General features: G+C 46.4%; 1 long non-coding RNA gene across 1 annotated transcript; it reads left to right on the forward strand.

Annotated features, from left to right (window-relative positions):
* Window positions 1-252: 252 nt before the first annotated feature.
* Window positions 253-5,982, forward strand: LOC311129437. The gene is made up of 3 exons (XR_014613276.1): window positions 253-482; window positions 4,359-4,448; window positions 5,266-5,982. It is a non-coding gene; the product is annotated as an uncharacterized lncRNA (long non-coding RNA).
* Window positions 5,983-10,731: the final 4,749 nt, after the last annotated feature.

The following is a 10,731-nucleotide window of genomic DNA, read 5'->3' on the forward strand; positions in this document are numbered from 1 at the left end:
ATTACATATATTGCGCATGTATTAAATAGTAAACAAATGAAAATAATTTGTAAATGTCAAGTATGCTGTCCTAGTGGCACACATCAATAGCACTCATCAGAACAGATACAAAATGCTTCAGAGGCAATCACAACAGGTGAAATATTATGATTAACCTGGACTTTGACTGTCCTTCCCTCTCTTCCTCTATTAGTCCCTTCCTCATCCAAGAAAGAGCTGGCTGACTTTTCCACTACCAGGAAGTATCAAGTTACATGAAGGTTTCAAGTTATGCCTTTGCAGTACACACCACATTCCTCCCAATGAGTCATGACATTAGGGGGTTGGTCTGGTTTGTTTTGAGGGAGAGAAGCCACAGCAGTTGACAGTGCTGGAGAGAGAAACCAAAAGGAGACTGCTTTTTGTATTGCATCAGACACTTAGCTAACTACGTTGTGTATCTGGGACATCTCTGTGTGAAATGGTGTGACTGATCGTCAATGGTAAGTCTCTTTTTGAATATCTGCTACTAAATTCATATTGTACCAGAGCCTTATATTTACTCAATATAAGGCTCTGAGATAGCTAGACTATGTCAGTAGGAGCAACATGAAAATACATAATGACTAAATAAGTTCTCCTTGAGGCTTGGCAGTGTTTTCCTGCCTTGGTTTTTAGAGTCAGCAGTACAGCATTGCCTTCCCTGTCTCATACACATTCCCTCTGCAACTACCCACTTGTATAAACACTTCAAAACAAGTGTACAGTAAATAGGTCTTATGACTTGCTGAGTTAATTGCAACTTGGGTGGAGTGGAGTTGTCGTAAAGGCCATGAGGCTTATGTGAAAAGAACAGAAGAGACAGGAAGAGGATTCAGATTGAGACAAAGAGAGTTTGGGACACTATTAGAGTTTGGGACACACTCTTTTCACGCCACTTCGATACAGCTAACCCTAACCCTTTTCCTAACCTAATTATCCTTACCTGCTACGTTAATTCTCCTAACCTGCTACGAAAAAGTCACTTCTGGTCGTAGCTGTATCGAAGAGGCATGAAAATAGTGTTTCTCATTACAGTTTGCAACTGAAGCATGAGTCAGCATATTTCTAACATAAATAATACTGAAGGCCATATGCCTTCAGTATTCCCTATTCAAACCTGTATATGTTGTTGTTCTGAGGTACGTTTAAACCCATGAAATATGTCAGAGTTCAGGTAGTCCTCCGCCCTTCAGCAAACAAAGGAAAGTAGGAGGGGTGCTCACTGCTCAACAACACTGACAGGAATCCAATAATTGGGCTTATACCCAGGAAAACCGTATAGTTCTATGGTACTATGGTAAATGGTGTTGGAGCACTCTATGAAATATGTGGATACACTTTATTTGAATTCTCTGTCAGGGTTACATAACATGATCATAACACTGACATAGCAGCTGGAACATCTAAAGTCAGTTGACAGAAGCACCACGATTGTTAACCAGTGTATGTAGGCCCACACATTACCTGTTGAATTCCACTTCACAAATACAGTGAGGGAAAAAAGTATTTGATCCCCTGCTGATTTTGTACGTTTTCCCACTGACAAAGACATGATCAGTATATAATTGTAATGGTAGGTTTATTTGAACAGTGAAAGACAGAATAACAACAAAAAAATTCAGAAAAACGCATGTCAAAAATGTTATAAATTGATTTGCATTTTAATGAGGGAAATAAGTATTTGTCCCCTCCGCAAAACATGACTTAGTACTTGGTGGCAAAACCCTTGTTGGCAATCACAGAGGTCAGACGTTTCTTGTAGTTGGCCACCAGGTTTGCACACATTTCAGGAGGGATTTTGTCCCACTCCTCTTTGCATATCTTCTCCAAGTCATTAAGGTTTCGAGGCTGACGTTTGGCAACTCAAACCTTCAGCTCCCTCCACAGATTTTCTATGGGATTAAGGTCTGGATATCCTCCCGTGTAGTTCTGGGCTGATTCCTCACCGTTCTCATGATCATTGCAACTCCACGAGGTGAGATCTTGCATGGAGCCCCAGGCCGAGGGAGATTGACAGTTATTTTGTGTTTCTTCCATTTGTGAATAATCGCACCAACTGTTGTCACCTTCTCACCAAGCTGCCTGGCGATGGTCTTGTAGCCCATTCCAGCCTTGTGTAGTTCTACAAACTTGTCCCAGACATCCTTGGAGAGCTCTTTGGTCTTGGCCAGAGTTTGGAATCTGATTGATTGCTTCTGTGGACAGGTGTCTTTTATACAGGTAACAAGCTGAGATTAGGAGCACTCCCTTTAAGAGTGTGCTCCTAATCTCAGCTCGTTACCTGTATAAAAGACACCTGGGAGTCAGAAATCTTTCTGATTGAGAGGGGGTCAAATACTTATTTCCCTCATTAAAATGCAAATCAATTTATAACATTTTTGACATGCTTCTCAAGGAGAGAAGACAACAGGGATAGATTTCTATTTTACACTCTAAAAAATGCTGGGTTAAAAACAACCCAATTTGGGTTATTTTGTAACCCAGCGCTGGGTAAATATTGGACAGATCACACACTGGGTTATTTTGACCCAGCCATTTGGGTTGCGTGAATAACCCAACATGTTGGGTTGTTGGCATTACCCCAGAAATATGTTAATTTATCCATCAGTTGGGTATTTTTTACTTTCATGCTGGGTTGACTTAGCAGCGGTGTCTTTTTTAATGTAATCCTTAGGTTATTTTCAGGAGGCGTGGCTTATTAGTGGCGTGGCTTTCATATAGATCTTATTGGCCACCTGTGAGAGTAAATTTAATTCCTGTTCATCATGTTAAGTTTACATACTGTAAATAAAAAATGTCCTTATTTTCTTTTGCATTTTACACATTCTTCTAGAATTTTAAGACTATTTATTACATATTATAATAAGGTGGTATCTATCCCAACAATGGGATATGCATAGGCTTTTAGGGAACTCAAACACTTCTGTAAGCCTCAACCTTAACATGTGATAAATATACAACAGAACAGATGAACATGAATGACATTTACTCTCACGAAAGGCTAAAAAGAACTATCTGAAAGCCACGCCCCTACTAAACTACACCTCTAGTCTTCTGATCTGAACTGCTGGGTCATATCTCAATAACACCCAGCACCAATAACCCAACCTTGCTATTTTTTAAGAAAACAACCCAACCAAGTGAACGAATGCCTGCAACCCAGCAGTTGGGTCAACCAAACAACCCAGCATTTTTTTGAGTGTAGGATGAGGTTCTGGCTCTGGCTCAGAAATGCTGTCATGAACAACCAAGGCACTTTCATTGAGCCTTATTATTGAATTATTCAATAAAATGTGTCAGTTATTCAGAGTGAGCATCAATGATGATAGCTAGATCAATTCCATCTAAACAACAGTGGACAGCTGGGTTTTATCCTTTAGGGATATAATGTTTCGTAACATCTCCAATTCATATAATCCTGAATAGGTTCTATCTCGTTCATCTCCTCAGGGACTTTTCACCCAAGGATTCTGGTCAGGACTAGCTATTCAACAAGTAGGCTACATCTGGCTTCCTGAGTCATTGAGTCCTTGAGTGTGTATATCACACATAACTCTCTGGTTATTAACACTAACACTAGGGATTATTTTACCTCACTGTGCCTCTAGGGCTGCTGTAGCATGAAATACCGCAGCCTGAAGCACATATCCAATATGTGTAGTTATAATTGAAGAGTTTCTTTACAAAACACTATATCCACCAATTTTTCACAATTGTGTTTTTTCATCAGAAATGATTACTTATGGGTACCTTCATGTGTGTGTAGAATATGAATGGTCTCAGATTTTTTATTCATAGATTTTAGATGTGAATGAAAATGTTTTCTTTTTGCAAAACGCTATATATCCATTGTTTAGCTGGAATGGAATGTTCATATCCTGTATATTTGACTGTGATATGTGGTTGCCTCACCTAGCTAGCATAAGATGAATGTATTTACTGTAAGTCATTCTGGATAAGAGCATCTGCTAAATGACTAAAATGGTAAATGTAAATGTTTTTCATAAAGATCTCATATTACTGTATTTAATCATTAATTTTTTAACATTTTCTAAATTTTGATGTCACAAATGTATCATGTGTACAGTTCTTTATAAATGATGTAGTTATTTGTTACATTTGACTGTGTTAAACCTAGCAGTACTAGTTATTTCTCTGAGAGTGAGGCTGATATATAGCATTTTGCAAAGAAAAACATGATTATGTGTCTCTCTGAAATAAAACCATCAAGTGATAGATTTTAAACAAATACATGTCTGTCATTGAACAACCCAATGCCATGGATGTTACCTCTTACATAGGAACAGTTCATTAATTGAAAACTGTTCTTCCTTCAGCCTGCAGGTACGTGGTGCGTAGCATCCGGGCTGCAGTGAGAGGGGGAGAGCAGCCAGAGAAGCCCACTGCAGCATGTAGCCAGGCCAAGGGTGAGTGGGCTGGGCTGGGGCAAGAGGAGGCCTGGAGGTTCTTGGGCTCTGGGTGTCATGGGGATGCTGCTCAGACAGTCCAACAAGTAGTTTGATTTAGGCCCTATATCAGCTGATTGATATTACCTGAAAGATTACCTGAAACATACCGCACAGATAATGATATTGATACGGTTTGCTTTTGTCTTATGAAAGTCACATATACCTGGATCCTGTGTGTATGTCTGTTTGTTTGGATGGGTGTGTGCTTTCATGCATGCTTGTACAGACTCAAGTGAACAGGATTATTATAAATGTTTGCGCTTTGCAAATGTTATTTTGTTTGCTTTTGTACTCCATGTTTGTCTGAGGCTGCTTGGTGACATGTTTTTGCTGGGGTTAAAATGGAATCCTGTGTGTGGGGGGGGGGGGGGGGGACGACACACGAGGACAAAGGCTATTTTAAGCTCAGGGGTTAGCTTTAGGGTTAGGGTTAGAATTAGGGTTAGGGGTTATGAGTTAGGTTTAGGGGTTAGGAGTTAGTAGTTACACTTAGGGGTTAAGGTCAGGGTTAACGTTAGGGCTAGGGTAAGGGTTAGGGAAACTAGGATTTTGAATTGAAATCAAGTTTAGGTCCCACAAGGATAATAAAACATATACTGTGTGTGTGTGTGTGTGTGTGTGTGTGTGTGTGTGTGTGTGTGTGTGTGTGTGTGTGTGTGTGTGTGTGTGCAGTGTGAGGGTTGTACAAAGCCAAACATTTGCTAATAGATTACATTTAACAATGCAATTCCTTTTTAATGTAGGCCTACTGGTATTTTTTATTATTTCTGTGCAGCGTGGAAGGAGGAGGGTATGCAGAAGAATGGACAGGAGGAGCCGGTGTTCAAACCCCTGGTAAAGGAGCTGGAACCAGGCCTGAAGGTGGCAGAGTGTGGCTCTGGCGGATGACGTTAGACAGAGGGCTGGATAGAAAACAGGAGAGAGTGTGGGGGGAGGGATGAGAGGAACAACTGTGTAAAAGATGCACTGATTCAGTTGCATTATTATCTGTATTCTGTAAAACTATAGCAGCAACCTCATATGTTGTCCTATCACATGCTATGGAGAGACGGCCACTGCATTAACTTGTCCTTGCTCATGCCATGTCAGTATGAGGAGTTACATGTACTGTATGTTTTCTCTGGCTCAGTATGAAATTGTATGAAACTGACCTTGCACATACAGATGCATTCACCTGCTAATACAACAGATCACATTTACTGTGGAAACATTATTCACACATTAGGTGCACAGACACACACTCCCCTCCCATTCCTCTTCTGTGGCCAGCTCTCTGTCCTCTGGGGTAGTTGAAGGTCAGAGTGAAAGAGTAACAAGCAGTCGCAGGCAGCGAAGAGAATGATTGCCTGGACATCAATTCCCCACTGGAGGAAATGCCCAGGCAGGAAGACAAAAACAAACCTTCTGCTGTTAATAAAGATACTGCCTCTATTTTTCACTGTATTCTAGGAAAATGTGCATTTTCAATAAAACAAAGTACTCTTGCCCCCAATGTGTTTCCGGATTTCATCAATACTTTTATCATCGAGCAGCAAAGAGCACAGTGCTTCTATAATACATATCAAGATTATTATTGAATAAAAATGTGTTGAAGTTTTAAAGAATCACTCTCACACACTCACATGCACGCATATGCACACTCACACTCTCTCACTCTCCCTCTGTCTCTCTCTTTCTCCCTCTCGGACACACAATTTTGCATGCTTAGGGGAAATACAATGTATGAATAAAATGATCTGGTGTGGGTTGACAACACATAATTACGTTGCCTTCAGAAAGTATTCATACCCCTTGACTTATTCCACATTTTATTGTGTTACAGCCTGAATTCAAAATGGATTAAATAGAATTTTGGGTTTTTTCACCCACCTACACACAATACCTCATAATAACAAAGTGTAAACATGTTTTTAGAAATGTTAGCAAATGTATTGAAAATGAAATACAGAAATATCTAATTTCGTAAGTATTCACACCCCTGAGTTAATACTATGTAGAAGCACCTTTGGAAGCGATTATAGCTGTGAGTGTTTCTGGGTAAGTCTTTATGTGGTGAAGTGATTTGAAGGAGTCAGGCGCAGGAGGGTAAATCACAGAATAACAGGTTTATTCCGTTGACACAGCGGTACGCAGCAATGCGTCAAACACTCCAGTGCGGAACTATACAGCGCACTGGAAACAACAAGGCACACAGGTGAATATCCCGGCGATACAAAATACAAGAGCTCCACCGAGCTAAACTAACCTCCACAATAAACAGTCATACACAAAGACAAGGGGGCAGAGGGAACACTTATACAGGTACTGATGAGGGGAATTGAATAAACAAGACAAAACAAATGGAATGATGAGATGAGGAGCAGCAGTGGCTAGAAGACCGGTGACGATGAACGCCGAAGCCTGCCCGAACAAGGAGAGGAGGCAGCTTCGGTGGAAGTCGTGACACCGGCCTTGGGGACGGCCAGGAAGATGCGGAGCAGGGCGAGCTGGATGGCGACGGTGGAAATCCCTCAACAGGGAGGGATCGAGGATATCCCTCACCGGGACCCAACACCGCTCCTCCGGACCGTACCCCTTCCACTCCACGAGGTACTGAAGGCCCCCCACCCGACGCCTCGAATCCAGGATGGAACAAACAGAGTACGCCGGGGCCCCCTCGATGTCCAGAGGGGGCAGAGGGGCCTCCCGCACCTCAGACTCCTGGAGCGGACCAGCCACCATCGGCCTGAGGAGAGACACATGAAACAAGGAGTTTATACGGTAATTGGGAGGGAGTAGTAACCTATATGTAACCTTGTTGACTTTGAACGGCCCCACAAACCGCGGGCTCAGCTTCCGGCAGGGCAGGCGGAGGAGCAGATTCCGGGTCGAGAGCCAGACCCGATCATCCGCTACAAAAACCGGGGCCTCACTGCGGTGGCGGTCAGTATTGGCCTTCTGGCGACGCACGGTGCGCACGGTGCGCTGGAGCAGCGTTCCACGTCTCCTCCGCGCACCAAAACCAGTCATCTACCGCAGGAGCTTCAGTCTGGCTCGGATGCCACGGTGCCAGAACCGGCAGATAATCTAAGACACATTGAAAGGGAGTTAGGTCAGTGGAGTGGCGAAGAGAGTTCTGGGCATATTCGGCCCATGGCAAGAACACCGACCACTCCCCCGGGCCGGACCTAGCAGTAGGACCGCAGGAACCTACCCACATCTTGATTCACCCGTTCCACCTGCCCATTAGACTTGGGGTGAAACCCAGAGGTCAGGCTGACCGAGACCCCCAGACGTTCCAAGAACGTCTTCCAGACCCTGGATGTGAACTGGGGACCCCGGTCAAAAACAATATGTCCTCTGGCACCCCGTAGTGCTGGAAGACCTGAGTAAACAGGGCCTCCGCTGTCTGCGGGGCCGTGGGGAGACCGGGCAGAGGAAGGAGGCGGCAGGCTTTTGAAAAGCGGTCCACAACGACCAGGATGGTGGTGTTACCCTGAGAGAGGGGAAGATCAGTTAGAAAGTCAATACACAGGTGGGACCATGGCCATTGTGGAACTGGTAAGGGTTGTAACTTACCTGCTGGGAGGTGCCTAGGTGCCTTACTCTGGGCGCACACCTAGCAGGAGGAGACATACACCCTCACGTCCTTAGCCAAGGTAGGCCACCAGTACTTTCCGGTCAGGCAGCACACTGTACGATCGATACCTGGGTGACCAGAGGAGGGAGACGTGTGGGCCGGGAGTATGGGGGTGTTGTCTATGGGCCTCTCCTCTGTGTTGTACAGTTGTGACAGCGCGTCTGCCTTCATGTTCTTCGTACCCGGGAAGAAAGAAAAAAGGGCCCACCTGGCCTGGCGAGGGTTCAGCCTCCTTGCTGCCCGGATGTACTCCAGGTTGGTGGTCCGTCCAGATGAGGAAAGGGTGTTTCACCCCCTCGAGCCAGTGCCTCCACACTGTCAGGGCTTTGACTACAGCCAACAGCTCCTGATCACCAACGTCGTAGTTCTGCTCCGCCGGGCTGAGCTTCTTGGAAAGAAGGCACAGGAGCGGAGCTTGGGTGTCGTGCCCGAGCGTTGAGACAGGACAGCGCCTATCCCTACCTTGGACGCATCCACCTCCGCTAAGAACGGTAGTGATGGATCGGGATGGGCCAGTACCGGGGATGAGGTGAACAGAACCCTCAGGTTACTGAAGGCCCTGTCAGCCTCAGCAGACCAGCAGTGCCGGGATGACCCACCCTTCAACAGAGATGTGATGGGAGCTGCAACCTTGCCAAAGCGCCGGATAAACCTCCGATACTAGTTGGCAAAGCCAATAAAGCGCTGCACCTCCTTTACCGTGGTTGGAGTCGGCCAATTACGCACGGCTGAAATGCGATCTCTCTCCATCTCCACACCTGAGGTGGTAATGCGGTATCCGAGGAAGGAGACGGACTGCTGAAAAAACAGACACTTCTCTGCCTTGGCATTAAGGTCATTTTCCAACAGTCGGCCCAGCACTTTGCGAACCAGAGACAAATGCTCGGCATGCGTAGCGGAATACACCAGAATGTCATCGATGTAGACCACTACACCGTGACCAAGCTTGTCCCGAAACACCTCGTTCACAAAGGTCTGGAAAACGGATGGAGCATTCATCAAACCGTACAGCATCACCAGGTATTTGTAATGCCCCGTGGTTATGCTGAATGCTGTCTTCTATTCGTCCCCCTCTCGGACACGCACCAGGTTATACGCACTCCGGAGATCTAATTTTGTGAAAAAGCGCGCCCCATGCATTGACTCGATCACAGATGGGATGAGGGGAAGAGGATAACTATAACGTATTGTCCCTTTGTTCAATGCTCGGTAATCAAGGCACGGGTGCAGACCTCCGTCTTTCTTCTTCACAAAAAAGAGACGTATGTCTCCATCGCTTCCGTTTCATCCTGCGACAGGGGATATACATGACTCCTGGGAGGCACAGCGTCTACTCGTAGGTTTATCGCGCAATCCCCCCCGCCCCGATGAGGTGGTAATTTGGTTGCCTGCGTTTTGGAAAATGTGTGCACCAAATCGAGGTATTCGGAGGGGATGCGCACGGTGGAGGAAGTGTCTGGACTTTCCACCGTGGTTGCACCAACGGAAACAGCTAGGCACCTACCCTGACACTCTCGCGACCACCCCGTGAGAACCCTCTGCGGCCATGAAAAGGTGGGGTTGTGTAGTGCTAACCAGGGAAGACCCAACACAACAGGGAAATCGGGGGACAAAATAATAAAAAATGTGACGTGCTCTCTATGGGTCCTTTGGGTAACCATTGTGACTGGTGCTGTTACATCCCTAATGAACCCTGATCCTAATGGTCGACTGTCAAGTGCTTTGATGGGCAGTGGAGTGGATAGGGGAAACAATGGAATACCTAGACTTAGCGCTAACGACCTGTCCATAAAGTTCCCAGCTGTGCTTGAATCGACCAGTGCCTTACACTGGGAAACTACTGGGTAGTCAGGGAAGGTGACGTGTATGGTGCAGTGTGCAGCAGAGGGCTCTGACCGAGTGTGGGTTTGCGCTACCTGGGGTGCTGCGAGAGTGCCCTGCCTGTCGCCTCCAGACCCGGAAGAACCCTGATGACAGCGTGCAGTATAATGCCCTCTTCTGCCACAAGAGTGACACTGAAGCTGTCGGATTGCTGCCCCACCCAGCTCCATCGGAATGGACTCAGAGTTGGGGGGGGGGGGGGGGGGGGGTGAAACAGGCAGGCCACTCCCAGGACGTCCTCTAGCAGCCAGCAGGTTGTCCAACCGGATGGCCATGTCCACCAGCTGGTCAAAGATTAACATGGCATCCCGGCAGGCTAGCTCCCTTCGGACGTCCTCCGGAATCCGTCAATCAGGGCCCGCTCGTTCCACCCGGACCCAGCCGCTGGGGTCCGAAACTCCAGGGCGAAGTCCTATGCAGTCCTCGTCCCCTGCCTCAGTTGGACCAGATGCTCGTCGAAGACTGCACAGAAGAGGCGAGCGAACTCCCCGTAGTTATCCAACGCGGTTCCTCCTTCTCTCCAGACCGCGTTGTCCCACTCCAGGGCTTTCCCCGAGAGGCAGGAGACGAGGGCGGACACCTTCTCCCGCTCCGATGGAGCCAGGCTGATGTTCACGAAGTAGAGGTCCAGCTGCAGGATGAATCCCTGGCAGCGGGCAGCCGTCCCATCAAACTCCCTCGGTCGGGATAGATGAATCCCTCGGGGTGCTGGAGTGTGGGTGGCCGGATCCGGTAGCTCAG

The sequence above is a fragment of the Coregonus lavaretus genome (assembly GCF_964263955.1).
Source record: "Coregonus lavaretus genome assembly, chromosome: 5".
NCBI lineage: Eukaryota > Metazoa > Chordata > Actinopteri > Salmoniformes > Salmonidae > Coregonus > Coregonus lavaretus.